The sequence below is a fragment of the Colias eurytheme genome, chromosome 22, assembly GCF_061535395.1.
Source record: "Colias eurytheme isolate Ceu_HAF_F1 chromosome 22, ilColEury1 Martin Lab GWU primary, whole genome shotgun sequence".
NCBI lineage: Eukaryota > Metazoa > Arthropoda > Insecta > Lepidoptera > Pieridae > Colias > Colias eurytheme.
In genome coordinates, this window is record NC_143001.1 from 3,370,551 (window position 1) to 3,390,839 (window position 20,289).

General features: G+C 33.6%; 1 protein-coding gene and 1 long non-coding RNA gene across 2 annotated transcripts in view; both read left to right on the forward strand.

Moving 5' to 3' along the window:
- The window catches only part of LOC149898607 (zwei Ig domain protein zig-8-like), a 133,203-nt gene that overhangs the window by 54,030 nt on the left and 58,884 nt on the right, over positions 1-20,289 (forward strand). The window lies entirely within an intron of this gene.
- Positions 8,209-9,635, forward strand: LOC149898608 (uncharacterized). Its single transcript, XR_016458049.1, has 3 exons — positions 8,209-8,789; positions 8,916-8,977; positions 9,052-9,635. It is a non-coding gene; the product is annotated as an uncharacterized LOC149898608 (long non-coding RNA).

Below are 20,289 nucleotides of genomic sequence, written 5' to 3' on the forward strand. Positions count from 1 at the left end.
ATGCAGAATTTTAAATGTTTATTATAATATTATGAACTTCTGCCATTTTGTCGGTGCTAAGATGAAATGCTACGATTAATTTTTTTTTTTTTTTTTATAATAAAATACATTTAATTTTATAATAAACTAGCTGTGCCGCGTTTTTACCCACATTGCTCCGCTCCTGTTGGTCTTAGCGTGATGGTTATAATATAGCCTATAGCTTTCCTATAAATGGGCGATAAATGGGCGATAAATGGGCAATCTAACACTGAAGAAGAATTTTTCAAATCGGAATAGATCCCGAGATGAGCGCGTTCAAACAAACAAACAAACTCTTCTGCTTTATAATATTAAGAATAGATTGTAATTGTAAGTATGTAGGTACTTATAAACTAATTACATAAATAACACAGTTCTATATTTGGACCATACATAGTTCGTTAGTATGTATATTAAATTAACCCATCTACGAAACGAGCAAATTACTATACTTTGGTCGTTTGAGTCAAACCTATCTATTATTAAATTATTCGTGTCATTAAACTCCAATGGGTTCATTCAAAATAAATATGTAAAGCATCTCTTATTGAGCAATTGTATGCACTAATTGATGCTTATTATTTATCCATTATCACTACATAGTATAAAACAAAGTCGCTTTCTCTGTCCCTATGTCACTTTGTATACTTAAATCTTTAAAACTACGCAACGGATTTTGATGCGGTTTTTTTAATAGGTAGAGTGATTCAAGAGGAAGGTTTTAGTATATAATTTATTAGGTTTTAGACAAAGAGGGCAAAGCCGCGGGCGCTAAGCTAGTCAGTTAATATAAGTTTCAAGGATACAGGCCATATATGAGGTCAGGAGTGCTATCAATCTTACAATGTGTTGGCTAATGTTTCATGGTATATTCAGGTTTATAAATAACTAGTGGTCCGACCCGGCTTCGCCCGTGGTACATATTTAGTATCCTACGTCCTTCTCCTGGCTTTAAACTACCTCCCTACCAATTTTCAGCTAAATCAGTTCAGCCGTTCTTGAGTTATAAGTGGAGTAAATAACACGACTTTCTTTTATATATATATATATATATATATATATATATATATATATTTATCCCTCAAACAAACAGCCGTCCTCTGAAGACAAAAATGCATTTAAACTGGCGTCCACCTGCTTTTGGCGTCCGAATACTGGACGCCACTTTGATAGCCAGTGGCATTTACGTCCTATTGGTCCTAACAAACCGTAGGACAAATATCGATAGATGCCAAAATATCGCTTAAATGGCTGCAATAATATATTAAAAAGTTCGAGAAGAAATCTTAGCGCAGATGAGGCGCTGCTGTCGCGCGTATATTTACAGTCGTATAACTCGGGGATTTCCTGACTCCGACTCCGCGTATTTGGCGTCCACAACTGCGACGTTGCCAGCTCGTTCGCAACAATAGATCACAATCATAATATTTACCACTGACTGCAATATTCGCCGTAGGAGGTGTACGCGTTGCGTATCATTAGGAGCCCGAGTTTGCTGATGATAAAGCTGCCAAAAATGTTTAGTAAATCCATATCTATACATATAATAAAAAACAATATGGGATTTACATGCCTGAAATAAAACAATTTTAAAGTGAAACTTTTATTACATCGTCTCAAACTTTTTGGTCTGTGTAGCGCATGTCGCGTGACGGTCGGCTGCCGAGTAGGTATAAAGCAGTGTTCGGAAAGTTTCACTTTTACCGTAGTTTCATAAAACCACACAACATTTTTTTTAATTCATTTACATATTTTATTTTATAATAAAATCGTAGGAAAGTCAAAACTGTACATTGAATATTTTTTTAAAATAATACTTGAGGCGTGATCTACAATCGATATAAAAGCCAAAAATATAGTTTTTAGAATTTTTGTCTGTTTGTCTGTATGTACGTCCGGGATAAACTCAAAAACTCCTGCATGGATTTACTTGAAATTTTGCATGAATATTACTAAGAGGTCAGGCTATAGGCTACATATTATCAAGCTATCACGGTATCACCTACGGGGCAGAAGAGTTCGTTTGTTTGGTTGAACGCGCTAATCTCAGGAACTACTAGTACGATTTGATTAATTTGATTCTTTCAGTGTTGGATAGCTCATTTATTGAGGAAGTCCAAAAGCTATATAATATCACGCTAAAGCTAATAGGAGTGGAGCAGTGATGAAAAATGTTACCAAATTGGAGGAAATTTAAGCGACGGTAGTGGGTGAAATTCTTTATAAGCCATAAGATTTAAAGCGAAAAGACCACGAACGTAACTTTCAGGTTATATAACAACATAAATAATATGTTTATATTGAACGGACGCACAATAGCTTTATACGGACGGCCAATAGCTATATACGGACGCTCAATAGCTATATATACGGACGTCCAATTGCTATATTATACAAATGTTCAATTCAAATCTAGTGGGATATTCTCAAAATCTTTCTTCTTCTCTCTAAAAATATTTCTTCCTACTAAATGCCAATAATTCCCATTGATCCCTGGGAAATCTGTGGGGACAAATGGGAATAATCCAATATGGTGCAAGTGATGCAACACGATTGGTAACAGTATTTCCATCATACAGTAGCTTGTTAGTAGCCAAACAGTACTGCCGCAAATAGTGCCGTATTTTTACAATTAAAGTAGTCAGGTTATTGAACGTCCGTATATAGCTATTAGGCGTCCGTATATAGCTATTAGGCGTCCGTATATAGATATTGGACGTCCGTATATAGATATTGGACGTCCGTATATAGATATTGGACGTCCGTATATAATATTTGACATCCATATATAATATTGGTTCAGGCCATGGTAGGATACAATCCCGATTTTTATCATACCTATATATACCTATTGACCCACAAATGAAGTTATTACCTACCTACTTGTCTTAAATTTATAAAAAATAGACAAGATAAACATGTACATAATTAAATGCTTGTTATTTTAGCAACTACCTGCGATTTTTCATGTAAAAATTACAGACAGGAGCTTAATTTTCTTTATCTTATTATAAACTACTAGCTGCTCCGCGCGGTTTCACCCCCGTGACTCCACTCCTGTTAGTCGTAGCGTGATGATAGCCTATAACCTTAATCGATAAATGGTCTGTCTAACACTGAAAGAATTTTTCAAATCGGACCAGTAGTTCCCGAGATTAGCGCGTTCAAACAAACAAACAAACTCTTCAGCTTTATAATATTAGTATAGATTTGTGTACTAAACTTTATCAAAATCCATTGTTACTAATACGTGTAGATAGATTATTTTTTAATGATATAAAAATAATGTGCATCCGTATATATATAGATCTGACTAAATTGGTATAAATGAAAAGATAAGCGTTAATAAAAGAAAGATATAGTAAACCGAAATCTGGCAACGTCGCACTCACAAATGCCGTTCATGCTATCAATGGGGACGCTAGATAGTCGATGCAATAGGTAAATCACGATCAATATATCCAGGACGCCTATAATTTATGACCATGGTTCGGGGCTCAAAAATGTTGCGGCACGAACGCAAGAAGAATATCGCGAAAAATTTAATTATCCGAAAATGACGTACCCCACGGAGCTGGCTATTGAAAAACTAAGCAATATTCATTAACACATGTTAAAAAAAGCAAGCGAAACTGGGGGACGTCGTAATGATGCACGACGTGCATGACGCCAAAAAGATTGTATGATGTAAATATATATATATATATATATATATATATATATATTATACTAGCGGCCCGCCCCGGCTTCGCCCGTTCGGTCCACCCGTTTCGGAGGAGTATGCAGACTAACATTGTGACACGAGAATTTTATATATAAGAAGAAGAGTATATATATATATATATACAGTGGTGGTCACATAATTAAAGACACTAAGAGCATTTTACACTACCCAAAACACTTCTCTCAACATTTTTTTTCACACTACCATTGGAACTTGTTAAATAATTTTAAAATATTCAGGTATGTGTTTTCTAATGCTAAACTAAATTTTATCTACAGAACTTGTCAGTTTGTTAGATTTAATTCGGTTCATCCGTACTACTAGCAGTTTCAACCTAGCAAAGGTCTGGCCATATAATTAAAGACATTAGACTCGCTTATGAGAAATATAAAAAAAATATTATTTTAATGAGATTATTTTTCCAACACAAAATGCCTGACGTATTTACAAAATATTTTTACACTTTTCAATATTTGGTTGCATGTCCTTGGGCAGTAATGACGGTTTACATCTCTTGGGCATTGAAGTAACTAATTTTGTACAAGTTGCATCACTAATTTGGTTCCATTCTTCGAAAATGCTTTACAAAGTTAGTCGACGTTTGATAGCCGCTTTGCCGCGACTTCTTTCTTTCTTGATTCCATAAGTTTTCGATCGGATTTAAGCCCGGGCTGAAGGGGGGGCCAATCCAAAACAGTTACAGATTGGTTCCTTAACAAGCACTTCACTACTTTTGCCGTGTGCTTAGGATCATTAACGTGTTGAAAAGTCCAAACAAAAGGTAAATTTTCCTCCGCATAGGGCAGCATGGATTGCTCTAAAATATACTTGTACTGGAATTTATCCATGTTGCCTTCTGTCTTTTTGACAGGTCCAATACCAAGTCCAGAAAAACAGCGCCACACATTGATATTTCCACCTCCATGTATGACTACTTATTAGTGTATCTTGGATCTATTTCCTTATTGAGATGGCGTCTTACATATTGTTTTCTGACAGAATTAATCATATTAATCTTAATTTCATGCAAAAACAGCACATGTTTCCATTCTCGTTCAGTCCAGTGTTCGTATTTTGTAGCAAAGTCAAATCTTGCCTTCACATTTTGTTTTTTCAAAAGTGGAACTTTCCGAGATACTCTTCAGTGCAAGTCTTCCTCACACAGTCTCCGTCTAATTGTCCTTGCAGACACCCCCTTCAAGCCTGCTGCACCATACAACTCTGAACTGTATCAGTTACGACCCTTGAAATGGATCTTTTTTAGCCAACAACACCATTTTTGCACGCCTCATAAGCGAAGCGTTGAGGTGGGTACTACTGTCACTTCGCGCAAAACATCTGATTTTTCAAACTTAAAATGTCTTTATGTATCATACATTGCACTTGTAAGATAATACATACACACACATATTAAGAAAAAACACTATTTTTAACGTTCATGATATTTTTGATGTCATTTTTGTTATTTAAACTAGTTAAAAAACAGTTTAAAAAAGTTCTGTCTTGGACGTCCGTGTGTCTGTATGTGCGGATCCTTTTTCTTGTTAACACGATAGCGACCGAAATACTTTACTAATCGAGTCTTTTTTTTTCTCTTACGCTTGAGTATGCTCAGGAATAGAGAACCCTTTCATTTTTCAGGATCTGATTCGATGTGGTTTAATTGTTATTAAATAAACAAAAATAATAATTAATAAATATTTATTTAAAAAAAATATGAGGCGTGCACTTTTGGATTTTCCAAATTATTTAATCTTTCGGCCGAGTAGTTTCACTTGGTTTTGATTTTCTGAGTATGTTTTCGGTCGTGTGGAAGATCTTGACATGTCTTTATAGCATTCATAACCATATCCTTGGAACATTTTAATTATCATGGAAGTTAAAAATAATTTTTCTTGTGGACGAGTCGCAACTCTTGTTTTTAACCATAATAATTGATATTAAAACAATTAAACATATGTATTTTAATTTTAAAAGTTAAATATACTCAAAAAAATTATGGAGTGTCGACGATTTATGAAATTACGCGGCAAAACGAAGAAAAGCACAATGCTGTTTCTTTTTATTTATAAAAAATTATAACTCATTTCTTGTTGTCTTTAATTAAGTGGCCAGCTACACGTACGTAAACAAAGTTTGTGTTACATTCCCACAGAGAGCAAGTGTAGAAACTAACAAGGAATATAACTATTTTTTGTCCCTCATTTTAAAGAACATATTGTCTTGTATGGTTTAATAAAAATAATATTAGATTAAATACCTTTTTCAGATAATTGTACTTCCTAATGTAAATCTTTTATGGTCAATTCGGGGGTGTCTTTAATTATGTGACCACCACTGTATATATATTCCCCTCTCTAATTAGATAAGTGTTAATAAAGATAATGTGCAGATATTCATCAGTGTAATATTTCATCAACCACCGAATGTTTTAATTGAAATCGGAGGCCTTAGCTATATTTGGTTATAAAGTAGGCCAATTTGAACGGTTGGAATAACAACTTTATTACGTCTACAGAAGGTCGTTTTGCTGATGGGAGCAAAGATATTCTCTAGAATGTCTCGTGTATTCCTTTATATAGTTTCAACTGGTAATCGAGTTAGAGAATACAGCGTGGGTGTGACTGAATTGGGGCTATAAAATCCTACTAAAATGAAAGTGACCCTTGCCTAGTATAGCGTGAAGATACAGTGAAGGAATTTTGAATCAATGTGATAATGAAGCCTTATAGCTTTTCTTTGAGTTATATCAAGGCATGATAAAATCTTTACGTCAGCAATCTTGAAGTTTATCATTTTAATGGTATTCATTGGTTTTGATTTAGGTACCTATATTTAAACGTTTGCAACTATTAGGATAATTTAATGAAAACCGTTTCCGAACCATTTTTTTCATCAAGCATAGCATAGAACACTCCCGATTGATTCCCCTTTTACACACAAAATACAAATTTAAACCAGATCATCCTATCGTGAGGTATGATGCTTCAAACAGACACACAACAAGACAACTCATATATTATGTATAACTTGTATTATTGTTTTTGTCCGTCGTTTTTTCATCTTGGATTAAAGGACTCGCTATTTGAAATTTATGTAGCAGTTATAAGTCCACAATCAAGTGGTGAATGTTAAAAATATGTAATGACGATTCGAAAGTGCTTCTAAAAGAAGTCTAATTGAATAAATAAATGTTTGAGTTTGAGTTTGAATGATCATTTAAAAATTTCAATAACTCACAATTTTATTTCACCGGACATTTAACTTGAAAATCTTGCAATCCCAACGCAATTTCCCCTCACACGTCACTTCTGAATGTCCCAATGAGTCAGCAGATGTAATTGACGTGTGCTGTCAAATTTCGATCGAGCGTACGAGCCATGGCAAATTGGTTTAAGGATTCCCTCAGTTCTTTTGGTGTGTCTTGCACGTACTCTTGTGTTATGACTTATATGAATATACTTTTGTGGTTAGGTTAGGTAAATAGACACTCCAATATTTAATTGTCCATTGCCAAATATGTGTTTTTTTATCTGTTTCGACTAGACCGAGTTTATCACAAATGTACAAGATATATATTTTATTCTTGTTTATAATTTGATATTATTGTACATGTACATACTGGAAATTTCGAATATTTAATAATTATATTTAACTCTACGACCATTATGTAGGTATGTATGTACATAGTATGCTTTTTCTAGTTTATGTACAATTTAATGTACACTACCTATACACAAGATACGCAAGAAATAAGTAAATATTGTTTTTGCAGTATAATAATTATTAATTAAACATGATAAGTTAATTAAGCTCACTCATCACCCCAAGTTATCATTGCACAGTGGAGTTTAAATATTATGCAAATTTGTTACAAAGCGAAACGGTAACAATTTCAATTTAATTGTATGAAGATGAAGCATTGGGTTAAAATCTTGTAATAAGAGATATTTTATTTAACATGTTGAATATTATACAACGTAATACATTAATTTATTCTTATATACTATTGCTCTATCTATCCTATTCCCTTGCTTAAATTTCTCTCCGTATGTCTTACTAGCTGCGCTCCGCGGTTTCACCCGCGTGGCTGCCTTCATGTTATAGCCGAAACAATTTTTCAAATTGGACCAGTAGTTCCTGTGATGAACGCGTTCAAACAAACGAACCAACTCTTCAGCTTTATAATATTATACAATAGTATAGATATCTCGTTATCTGGAAAAACTACATATATTTATATAATAATGCGATCAGTTGGTCAGTTAATCGAAAATGCATTCAGTTTCAGTTTAATTATATCACTTTCAGAACAATAAAGCATATTTAGATTACATAAAATAAATCATAAACTGTAAGTTCGGCTAAAATTGGTTTAAACAAATCGTATTCCATAAAATACCGTCTCAAAAACATAGCAAAGCCAGTACAAATAAAACAAACAGTAAACACTTCCCAAATGAATGTTAAGGTGATGAATTAATTTTTCTAACATTTACGGCCCTTTTTAAACCTTCGTAATTTTTATATTATTAAAGTTGTCGTGATGAAAATTCTTGACAAGAAAGTTCAATAGTAACACAATACGTCTACCGTTTTAGAAACATGATTCCATGATATTTTCTCGATAGAAAAAAAATACAAAGTTCTCATTGTTATTTTTTTATAATCTCTGGCATCTTCAAAATAACAAACGTAAAGTTACGACTTTTTGGATATTAACTATAAAATATACAACCTATACGTCTACCGATTTAGAATTTTGAAATATGCGATGGTTTTGAAATAAACAAGAAATACTTGAAATTAGCGCGCGACCAGCCAATATAGCGAGAGCCGCCCTGTACCTTCCTACCCCGATCGCTGCACGAGTCATTCCCGCTACGGCCGTCACACGGGGAACTTGTGTCGCTCGCGCAATCGTAAAAAAGGGTGACAACACGATAAGACAAAATGAGACAAATGGGGACAATAAAGAAAATAAGAAGAAGAAACATAAAGGTTGGAGGAAAAAGAATGCTTACAATTGGAACAAATTAATGAAGTAAGTTGGTTTTATTTTAAATTTGATGATAATTGTATTATAGACGATGTTTGATATTTATCCCTGTTTTAAGTACATAACGAATGTGTAAGATTTTTTCATTTATAGCATAGATAATCTTTTCAGAAATCCGGAATCCAGAAGGAAAATAAACCCACTGATTGTTCACAATGTGAACCCACTCCTTCGTAAGTACCTTTATTCAGTCAAAAGTGTATGTTATCAACGTTCTACTGGTTTTATCGCATGATTCCATTTTTAGCAAAAAGCAACAAAGTGCAAAGAAATAAAAAATCATGGTGAACTTAGTGGAAGTATGGTGGCCGTAATATGGAACAGGAGCTCATTGGAGTAGTATTATATTTTAAAAAAATACGAAAAAATTTCAAGAATTACATTTCTTAGTAGGTGGTAGATAAGTATGTTGTATAAAGAATTTGATGTTGATATTTATTTCATTTATACTTACTACATCTGTGCGGGAAATTGCTTAGTACTAAAACAGGTTTATATTCATATTTACATAGTAATGTGAGTTTTAATTTCGAAAAATTTTGTGTAAGTATATTAAATTGAGTTCCTGGGTGATCTGGAAACACAATTGGGCCTGGAAGATGGCGCTGCAGTCACTCCTCCTAATCACATGAACCGATTTGGATGAATATTTGTGTGCACATTTCATTGTTGTGGGATGATTGGTTGATTCGTTTTCACATTAGCTAATATTATGTATTTTTGTTGTAAACTTAATTTAATGTTTATAATACATTATTATTGGTATAAATAAGCCAGTGTTCGTCTCACATTGCTGTACCTGCCTACCTACCCTACCAGGGCCTAACTTTGTTCTGGCTATTTTGATTATTTGTAATGAATAATATTACAATTATAATAGAGTGCAAAAAATAAATACATGCGTCAATATATTTTGTGTTTTTTTTAAACAATTTTTTTATTTAAAAAAATATCATTCCGACCGCGGCTTTGCCCGCGTGGAATTAGGTTATATCGTGAATCCTGTTTTATCCCACAGAAGTGTTCAGTTCGGATAAAAAGTATCCTATGTGTAAATCCAGGCAATTAGCTATATTTTATCAAAATTGGTAATGTAGTCTTGACGTGATTAAGTAACAACTAACAAAAAAATATACAAATTAACATCCAAAGTTTCGCATCAGTTTTACTGTATTAGTGATATCTTCCACTCTTGACTTTGACTGAGAAGAATTAGGGTTTATAACTTCTTTCAGAAATAGTACCTTTCATTTCTGGGCATGATGTAATATCTACGTCAGCATCAAATTCTATCTAAATCAATTCAGTAGTCCGCGTTATTGAGTACCATTTCATTTTTTCAGAGTAACAATATTTTTTGTTATTTTAAAGATTATTTGTAACCTGTATTATTTTGTAATAAAGTAAACATTACGAATGTCTAAGTAGTTGTTGGAAAGAAGATTATTTGTTTATAAGCAAGAAAATAAAACCAATAAATCAACAATTGAATAAATGTATAACAATATTATAACTGTATGACGACTCCATACATGTTTGTCCCGAGTCGGCCAGCGGCAGCGCGGCGAGTTTGTAAGAATGACTTCGCGCACACCCGCGTTCGCGATAGCGAGCTATTAGACTTCGCCCGCCAAGCAGTGGATTTTTTTTTTGTGTATCGTCTTAACATCGCCGGTAATTCATTCAAACGGTTTGTCCTAACTTATTTATCTACCGAGCTAATGACTCTCACTGAAATATAACGGTACTTTACTGTGGCATTGAAGGATTCCCTCAAAAGGATTGGCCAAAACCACTTTAGGTGACAGCGCGACGGAATAATGTAAAGCTGTTTGATTTTTTTACCTTAATATTGTAGACAACGTTTGTAAGTCTATAAAATCGCGGTAGATCATGAGGTGGATCCGATTTTCAGAGAATTCTGTAGATTCTTATGATATGAATATGAATAGGACGTGAATGGAGGCTTTTTAAACTCTGTAGAAAAATAGACAACGCAATAATACAATATTATCTATCTATTATAGGTACTTTACTGGTAAGTATTAAATATTAAGTTTCTTCGAGTAATACAAAATATTACTCGAAGAAACTTATATCTAAATGTTCTCATAAATAACACTACAAATACCATTTGAAATTATCACCCCTCTCGAAAACGGGCCCATACAAATATAGTTCATTACAAACATCATACCGCGAGCTTAATAAGTTATTCAAATAACATTTATTAACAGCGATGACTACGTAACTTGGATTAACGTTGAACATGAAAGATAATGCCGTCACAAGACATAGCTTAAGAGCTGCTGTATCGTTTATTATTATTATTAACTGTATCTCGCGCTTTCATCCGCACCTCTCATAAAACCACACACATCATTTACATTAAAGAACAAATATTTGGCCATGAAGATCCTGTTTTATTCAAATAAAAGCGTAAAATCGTGAACCTTTTATTACTATTCGAATGACAAATGCAAAATCTAAACTGTACTTAACTTCTAATACAAAAATTTTTGACGACTTCAACGTTACGAAAACCTAAGATGATCAATACGAGATTTTTTATTATTTTTATTTAGCATTTTCACTAAACGTAGAAACTATTTCAAATAGAAGCCCATGTCCACATCATACAAATGTTTACACAGTCATAAATCATAAGGCAATTCTTTCGAAACACAGTTTACCACTTGTTTTAAGGCCAGCGTCTGCACATTAAACTGTAGGTACCTGTTTCTTGTAAATAAATTTTATTTAATTCGTTCACTGTGATCTTTTTTACAATTATGAAATTTAACTACAAAAACAACCAGCAGCTCTCTGCTCTACATCACTATGAACGCAATTAAGTGGATTTGCGAATTTTGATTCGAACTGAGCAGTAACCTAATTCGAGCGTTCATTGGAAGTGAAAACGATAAGTGGGCCGATTTGCGTGTTTCCGAACTTGCACTAGATAACTGTAGTGTAATGAACAATCCAGAGAAATTCAGTACTAGAATAATTTTAGCTGAACAGATGATGCGGAAATTTTTTTGGACGATTTTCAAATATTTTTAAACTGTAAACGTTATATTTTGATACCGATTACGCTACTAATATAAACATACTAAGCAATTATCCTTATCTACTAGTAATATAGGTAGTAGATTAGAAGTTAAATTGTTTATAATGACTCATAGTTGTTTAAGAAACTCCACAAGAATCATAAGCATTGGCATAAAAACAATCACATCATACTTTAGGTATAAATTTCGCACCTAGCGCTTCAAAAAATTGTATTCAATAACCACCCGAACATCCCAACAATTTCCTTAACTGACCTTATTTTTCTGAATAAAACCCTAATGCCGCGGGATCTTAAAAAGTAGGCCATTTTTCGTCGCTCGTAACTTAACAAAAAATATAGGTGTGCGGAGCAAACAAAATTCTTGATTATAATCTTACTTATCTTTGTAAATAGGATTTTGAGATTTCGGCTTGTTCACGCTTGTCTTGGGGAATGAAAAATGTGTTTGTTTATAAAGAGATTCTTGGTAGAGATATGGGAGTAATTAATAGTGGGATTTGAGGCTGCTGTTTCAAATTCAGCCCCGGTACCATGATGTTTTGCAGTATTATTTCCAGTGTGGAAAAGAGACAGCGCTATACAGGTCGTCTAGCGCCATCACTTTCCCACACTGGAAGACCAAGAGAGAGATATAAATCCTTGTTTACGTCACAAGTCGATTCACGTCGAAGTGATTGGACGTTAGTTTATGTAACTAGATTTACAGAATCAGAGGGTATAATATATTTAAAAAATAGTATACTACTTACAATCAAAGCCTTTTCAGTAAATAGTTTTATCGACATTTTACTTATTTTCTTTCCACAGCAGCACAGCGACCCAGGTCCCATACTTTTGAAATGAGATCTGAACAAAAACTTTGAATACATGGTACTTATATGAAAGTTTTGATTGCTAGTAGGATGTGTTTTGATTTTAAGTCTCATTAAGAGTCAAATTTCATAGACCTTAATATCATAGACGTACTCGCTGATTGTGTAGCTAGACATTTCGAAATGAATGTCATCAAATAAAAGTTCTTTTCCTTTTGATTTTTGTTATCATTAAAACTTTTAAATTAATGTAAAAGTTGCTTATCTCTTATGTTAGTGAACTTAGCAGATCATTTTTAGCAGATCAAAAAAAATGTGAGTTCTTATCGCGTGCAGTTGAGTTCTACAGTTCCTGATACTTTTTAGAAATAGTTCTGGCGTTTTTACCTTAAAAAACGACATTTGAAAAAATGATCTGCCAACTTCCCGTAGCAGATCAATTTTAGCAGATCAATTTTAGCAGATCAAAAAAAAATGTGAGTTCTTATCGCGTGCAGTTGAGTTCTACAGTTCCTGATACTTTTTAGAAATAGTTCTGGCGTTTTTACCTTAACAAACGACATTTGAAAAAACTCGACCTGGACCCGGCTTAACGTGATGCTAAGACGTAATGCTACGACGTGATGCTACGACGTGATGCTACGACGTGATGCTACGGCGTGATGCTACGCTGTGATGCTACGGCGTGATGCTACGGCGTGATGCTACGGCGTAATGCTACGGCATGTGTTACGGCGTGATGCTACGGCGTGATGCTACGGTGTGATGCTACGGTGTGATGCTACGGCGTGATGCTACGGCATGACGCTACGGCATGATGCTACGGCGTAATGCTACGGCGCGATGCTACGGCGCGATGCTACGGCATGATGCTACGGCATGATGCTACGGCATGATGCTACGGCATGATGCTACGGCATGATGCTACGGCATGATGCTACGGCATGATGCTACGGCATGAAGCTACGGCATGATGCTACGGCATGAAGCTACGGCATGATGCTACGGCATGATACTACGGCGTGATGAAATATGACATAAATAAATTTTCTAGTGTTTCATTTTACGCGAGTATTTCTAAAAAGTATCAGGAACTGTAGAACTCAACTGCACGCGATAAGAACTCACATTTTTTTTTTATCTGCTAAAAATGATCTGCTACGGGAAGTTGGCAGATTATTTTTTCAAATGTCGTTTTTTAAGGTAATAACGCCAGAACTATTTCTAAAAAGTATCAGGAACTGTAGAACTCAACTGCACGCGATAAAAACTCACATTTTTTTGATCTGCTAAAAATTATCTACTACGGGAAGTTGGCAGATCATTTTTTCAAATGTCGTTTTTTAAGGTAAAAACGCCAGAACTATTTCTAAAAAGTATCAGGAACTGTAGAACTCAACTGCACGCGATAAGAACTCACATTTTTTTTGATCTGCTAAAAATGATCTGCTAATTTCACTAACATTTATCTCTTTGGGAATTATACGGAGTTCTTAAATATTTAATAGCATTTGAATAATATTTCATTTTATCCTGTTAATTTCCTGAACATGAATAATTTGATATGCTGAAGTATTATCATCAAATTCAGATTTAAAAACATAAGAAACATTCATTTAAGTTAAAACGCTACACTACCTATTACCTACCCACCTACTCTAAAGTATTGAAAAATCCAGTTCTTATTGTTTGAATAAATTTTAATTACAATGCCGATGAATATATTTAAATAAGTGGTCTAGAATACAATATTCATACCGAAGCATCCTTGTCTTTGATACTAATAATGTAAATTATTTCTTTGAAGATAAAACACTTTTTATATGATAATAAGGGACATCATGACGGGAAATGGAAAAATAATGACCGTCTCTCCGTAGAAAAGATAAATAAAAGCGGATTAGAACTTTTAGATTTATTGAAGAGATTGCTTATTTGAGATATTTTCTTTTCCAATATAAGTGACGAATAAAATCAATTGAAGTTTTGCGTTGTTCTAAGAAGTGATAGAATAATTTTGTTATGTCATCATCATCATCATCAGCACATAATATACGTTCCCACTGCTGGGTACACGGGCCTCCTATGAGGGTACAGGCCGTAATCCACCTCGCTGGCCAAGTGCGGGTTGGCAGATGCTACTGTAGTCGAACCTTTAATACTTCGAAATGTCGGTTATAATGCGTTAAATTGTAAGCACATGTTACGAATCAAATTTTCGACAGTCTGCAATCTGGCTAGATTACATTCTTAAACGAACTAGTCGACATATAATATGTAAAACTAGATTTCCGCCCACGAACACGTTTTCAAATAAAAACCCGCATAGTTCCCGTTCCTGTGAAATTTCCGAGATAAAGTAAAAGTAGCCTTTTTTTCTGAGTCTTCAGCTACCTACATACAAAATTTCATTGTAATCGATTCAATGGTATTTGCGTGAAAGAGTAACAAACACCCATCCATCCTCACAAACTTTCGCATTTATAATATTAGTAGGATATAGATAATAATATAAGATATAGATAAAGGTCTGTATATTATACAGACCTTGGGGACTCCGTTGGTTTTGCCACATTGTCAATAACAATTACTCGTGTAGGAAGCCATGGGGATACACTGAACTAACTTTGTTTCAAATTCGTTAATTTATTGTTTGATATACGAGCGTTCTGTGATTTCGGAATCAAATTTAATTAGTGTCACAACTTAGGGCTAATTTACAGCTCTATATAATTATCTGTCTATTTAAAGACTAATATTGTACAGAATTTTCGTTTAATTTATAGTTAGGTACTCTTAAGCCCTATTTTATAGAAAGTAAAACAATAATACAATTTCGAGAGCATATATAGGTTGCTAACAAAATATAAACTAGTACAAACATTATTTAAAATAATAATATGCCCGAGCGGGAGGCTTTAAAACAAACTATGATACCTATTAGTAATATCAAATCACATCAATTACTGGTAATGATATTAAATTTATAAGCATCGTTTAATTTACTTACCTACAATATGTATTTGTATGTAATACGCGTAAAATAACCTTTTATATACTGATAATAATTAAATTAACCGAGGATAGGGAATTTAAGAAGCCTATTTTTTTTTTCATTACACCGATAAAGTTAAAAATTTAAAAGATGATGAGCACTTTTTCCTGGCTTACAACATGAGTTTATTCTTCAATAATAAAAGCTGTTATTAACCACATCAAATACCGTTTAAACTCAAAACCTTTACGTGACCCATCGCAAATGAATAAACGGCTCAACTCGTATGAGAAAGTGGAAATGCTCGAAGTTTCATAATTTAAGGCGCATAACTCCTTTATTCTCGAATATAACTTACCTAATTTATTAAGCCCTGTTTAACTTGGTTCATAATTTCTTAGAATCGACGTATTGTTGGCTGTATTAGAAGCTTTTAATGCAATCTTTTCGCTTCTTTGACTGCTTTTGACGTTCGTTTGTGTTTAGATTTTTGGTACAATATAATGGCAATGGTATATATTGGACACATTTTAAGATAATTTGCTTAGTAATTAATTTATATTTAATCTTAGTAATTTGTTATTCGTTGAACTGAATGATAAGCATCGTATTTGTATCAGTGACCACAAGGCACAATTATTGTAATCGATTATTTTTCGAGCGTGAACGTGTGGTATATTTGTTTGGATCTTTGCTAGTAATGTTAGTACAATCGCTAAGAAATGAATTAGTTATTTCTTTAGAAACTTCAGAATTATGTACCTATATCAGGATTTTTTTAAAACCAACCTGTAACATACCTACCTATAGAAAAGGGATGGAAATCTTAGTAATTTTTAGGCATTTTTTCCGTTTAACTTTAATTCCTCAGATAAACTTTATCTGAGTGTTCTTTGTTTATTAATTAACCAAACAATAAACAATGAAAAAAGGACAAAAAACACCAACGAAGTCGCGGGCAGATATTATACGTCATACAACAGACCTTGATGTTGCACGTGCAAACCATTAATATTTACCTATAATAATTAGAGATAATTAATAACGTTCTGAAATCTAAAACCGTTCCATATTGTAATACATTTTCATTCTAATAATGGACACTGTATTATAGCGTGGGTGTACTTGATTTACACGTGTTTTAACAGCTGATTTTCCATATAATTGAATTTTACTTAGAAATTCTGTTTCGCTATACCTACACATGTTTTTGTTCTTATTTGATTAAATAGTCTAGACATTATTGAATGTGAATTGGTCTATTTTAATATACGTTTTTGGGTGGATTTATTATTTGTCATACCAAGATATTAGGCACGAAATTACAATGAAAGTGGACTCTGATTTAGCTTTAAATATATAATTAATATAGTACAACCATATTATAAATCTATACTAATACTAGTAATCCTCCCCGGCTTCGCCCGTGGTACATATTTACGTTTTCTCTACGTAAGAACCATCCTCGTACTTCAAGGAATATAATAAAAAAAGAATTAACGAAATCGGTTCAGCCGTTCTCAAGTTATGCGCTTACCAACACATTTTGGGATTCATTTTTATATTATCACTACATAGTATAAAACAAAGTCGCTTTCCCTTTCCCTATGTCCCTATGTCCCTATGTCCCTTTGTACGCTTAAATCTTTGAAACTACGCAACGGATTTTGATGCGGTTTTTTATAATAGATAGAGTGATTCAAGAGGAAGGTTTATATGTATAATAACATCCATTAAGTAGTGGAGAAGTACTGTTATTTTTCAGGTTTCTAATGTGATGTCGTAAAAAATTACATTTATTCCGCTTACATTGCAAACGCAGGCTGAACCCTACGAGTTTTATCAAAATAATGTACTAAGTATTATACACATTGAAAAGGTCTACAGAAAAGTCCGCGATGGTATATGTCTATCTCTTATGGATAACCCACAATAACTTTTTTTTGTCATTTACTTTTTACGACAAATAATGGCTAATTTTCGAAGCGATTTTAACCAATACAGCATTAATCCTTAACCAATTAAATACCATGGATACATTGTTCATTTAGTATAGATCTATATTGCCCTTTACACCGTATGATTTAAGTGAATATTTTCGAAGATATTACAGATTTAAAAATTGCGGGACGTAGCGTTTGCGGCCGCCCGGCTATGTATTTTATACCCGTGCGATGCCGGAGCGGGCCGCTATATTTTTATACCTATACAACGTTCACAATTTTTCTGTAGTGTATTTAGTATCAGCATTGCACCCGTGCGAAGCCGGGGCGGGTCGCTAGTAGATTATAAAGCTGAAGTGTTTGTTTGTTTGAACGCGCTAATCTCAGGAACTACCGGCCTGATTTGAAAAATTCTTTCAGTGTTAGATAGCCCATTCATCGAGAAAGGCTATAATATCAGCGCTGAGACCAACAGGAGCGGAGCCACGCGGGTGAAAACGCTGAGCGCAGCTAGTAACTTAGTAAAAAAGCTTGTTGCGTAGATTTCTACGAGTAAAACAAATCGTAATAAACGTTTGAACTTTAATTTAATTATCATGAGATTTATTTCTTACTTCAGGGTCTTACGGTTCGGGTTGAGTTAATTAAATTAATAAGCCGCTTTCATACTTAGGTACATATGAGCATAACATAATTAAATGTAAACACATAAATACTGAAGCAGTGGCTCAGTGGTCGGACCTCGGACTTCAAATCGATAAGTCGGGGTTTTATTTATTTATAAATCATTTATTCAGGAAATTATTACGAGGTTTAATTATTTGAGGTTCGAGACCAGGCGAGCGTGCAGAAAATAAATTGATTTTTCAATTTATCTGCGCTTGTCTAAAACATCACCACTGCTTGAGTTTGAGTCCACTAAAGCTGGCTACTCACGTACCTGCCACAGGGGCAATATTAGTACAATATCGGTTGGTTGGCGGTCGGAGCAATTTCAGTTGTTCTCTAAATTGCCCCAAAAAGATAGGTACCTAACTATACACATCACAATTAAGGAGATAATTTCAAAATTGCCCCTGATGCAGCCTACATGAGTAGCCGGTTTTACGTCGTCTATAATATCCACTTTTCTCCTCCAACATTTGTGTCTATGAATAACAGACTCCCCATTTGCTTGCATTGCACACAAGAACATTGTAAACATCGTTCAAAAATCTACGAACATCATCTTTTATCCAACCATTCTCGCGTATATCTATTTCATATTAGTGTTCAATCTTGTCACGAACATTTGTCGATAATAACTCTCGTGCTCATGTTTTTATTGAAAAACATTGTATTAGGTGTAGACTTTGATGTTGATTTAGTTGACAGTTCTTTATTGTTGTTCTTTGTGACGTTAATGTTTTATCATTTGCTTTTGTTTTAAAGAAATGACGTTTCATAGAAGTAGTAGTAAAATAAAAAATTAAATAAAGCAGTACTAACTATATGTTTATTTGAGTTTGCGTTTGAGTTTATGCGGCTCTTTTGCTTGCATTCTTAAAGCTAGTTAAGTAGGAACCAATAATACCTATATTCAAGGCCCCTGAAACGCGTACTTACCAACAGAATTACCAACGTAGATTCACAATTTTTATATACCGATAATAATTTAATTTATCTTTGTTTCCTTCAAGAAAAATTACGACTTATAAATCTTCACCTGGTTAAAAACTCTTCAATTATTATTAGAGCACATTGCTATAGACTTCTTATCCCATAGGAGATAGAGGGTGGGATAAAATATAGCTGTTGCTTAGTCCCTTACACTGAGGTCATGAAATACCCCAAGTTTTAGTATCCTCACTGTATCTGATATAAATCTTTATTAGGAATTTTATAAAGAGCTATGTTTTAAAAATGAATTGAAAAGAGTGAAGAAACTTCACTAGTCAAAATTCTTTAGACGAACTCATACTTTTTTATGTTTGTCATCAATTATTTATATTAGGTATCTAAATAGCACAACTTGTGTGAAAACGAAAATTTTCCCAATTTTGCAATATTTTCATTATTGTTCCGTTTTAATTTGTCGTAGTGTGATTCATGATGTTATAAATACCTATAAGTATATATATTATAATTAATAAATTGAAAATATTATAATAATCCATACTAATATTATAAATGCGAAAGTAACTCTGTCTGTCTGTCTGTTACTCAATCACGCCTAAACTACTGAACCAATTTTCATGAAATTTGGTATGGAGATATTTTGATACCCGAGAAAGGACATAGGCTACCTTTTATTGCGAAATAATATGTACCACGGGCGAAGCCGGGGCGGACCACTAGTAATTAAATAAATTGAACTATAACAAAATATAAATTAAACCAAAAGTAATTTTTCAATTCGAACCGGTAGTCTCTGATATTAGAAACCAAACAAACAAACTCTTCAACCTTAATAAATTTATAGATATACTTTAATTATTATGTATAAAATATTATGATACCTTTAATGTATTTTGTTTCAGGTAATTTAAAACAAGATTCGTTTCTTGGCGAGGGATGAAGGAACAAAGAAAATGTGACTTGCAATTGTTATCAAAGTTGGTATCATGAGATGCGGTCAAGCTGTTTTGGAGGAGGTTAATTTCAAATAGCGAAATGTATT